General features: G+C 42.3%; 1 protein-coding gene across 1 annotated transcript in view; it reads right to left on the minus strand.

The window, feature by feature from the left end:
* MSANTD4 (Myb/SANT DNA binding domain containing 4 with coiled-coils) overlaps positions 1–932 on the minus strand; it is an 18,789-nt gene extending 17,857 nt beyond the window's left edge. Inside the window, exon 1 of the mRNA XM_004708993.3 lies at positions 831–932. The gene's annotated coding sequence lies outside the window, so the exon portion shown is untranslated. The remainder of the gene's footprint in view (positions 1–830) is intronic.
* Between the last annotated feature and the right edge of the window lie 517 nt (positions 933–1,449).

The raw sequence follows: 1,449 nt of genomic DNA on the forward strand, positions 1-1,449 counted from the left end.
AAAAAAAAGTCTCACAAACCTACAGGGGCAGTTCCACCCAATCCTATATGGTCACTATCAGTCAGAATTAACTGGATACCAGTGAATTTGTTTGTTTTGTTAATAAATACATACACATATACCTGTTATATACATGACAGCAGTTGTCAAGAATCCTAATTTATCCTGGTATCCACCATCTGATTTTGCTAAGAATAAAATAGATTTAGCGATTACATTGCCGTATATTTACTGGCACATGGCAGAAGTAACAATCCTTTTAAAATTGTGACCAAGTCAGTAGAGCTTCCCAGCCAATTCTTATCTTCAAACCCCTGGGTTACAGAGCAGTATCCTTTTGCTTCAACTATGCTGAAGTGACACCCTACTTTAAATGACAAAGTGCATGTTTAAAAAAATTATAATCAAACCAAACACGTTTCAGCTTCCTGAAATTTTAACTGGGATGTATCTGAAACTCCTAATCAAACCTGGCTTAATTATGTGAAAACTTTCCATTAAAAAGTGGCCATCTAAGTTCAAGCAAGTGCCAAGGTCAATGCGTCTTCAACACTGTTGGAATTCTGTAATTACGCCCACAGGGACGGAAGCTGTTGTCAGGATGTTTTCTTTCTGCCCTCTCCTTTACATTTCATTACCTATGTAACAGGATCTTTGGGTTTCTGCCACCCATTCCCCAGTCATTTGCTTAGCAAATCTTTATTGAATTCCTACACTGTGTACCAGATATTTTTCTGGTACAACACGTCACTAAAACGGACAAGTCTATTTTACATCTTTTACTTTTGTTTTCTTCCCATAGCTTTACAAAACCAAAAACCCAAACTCACTGCCATCGGGTCGATTCCCACACAGGAGGCCACGTAATAACTTCAACTTCTAAAAATGCAGTGTCTCCTTGCCCTTCTGCAATCCATCTCACAATCGTTCATTCCTGCTCAGAAATACGAATGGTAAGCACTTCGGTCATATAGATGTGAAGATGACCTAGCAGCCCTAACATAATGGCGTATGATTACCGGGCAACTTTTCTCATGGATGAGCATGAACTTTCTAGGCACTATCAAAAAAGAATTTAGGAGTCCAAGAAAAACTAATTCACACAACAACTCACTGCTCTGCAGTCGATTCCGACTCACACACACAGAGGTAAATGCATTAAATCGATTAGGGAAAAGGACATCACAGATCTAGAAACTTCCCCACAGTGATAATAAATGTGTCACACACACCCCTCCAGCTCACCCCATCCCCACACTCCTCTGCAGGGTCCATGGGGAAGATTCACTTCACTGCCCAATAGGATATGGACACGCCTTCCCGAAAAGGAAAAGTTTCCTTAAGTCGCCTGTTGGAAGATTTCGTCCGCAAGCTAGCCTCTCCCCGCGGTCTCCTTGGAGTGCGCCCGGCACCAGTCCCTGCCCAGGATCCCAGGGCCCGCCCCCGCCC

Source organism: Echinops telfairi, unplaced genomic scaffold (assembly GCF_000313985.2).
Source record: "Echinops telfairi isolate 266 unplaced genomic scaffold, ASM31398v2 ScPeMD7_7421;HRSCAF=8459, whole genome shotgun sequence".
In the NCBI taxonomy this organism is placed as follows: domain Eukaryota; kingdom Metazoa; phylum Chordata; class Mammalia; order Afrosoricida; family Tenrecidae; genus Echinops; species Echinops telfairi.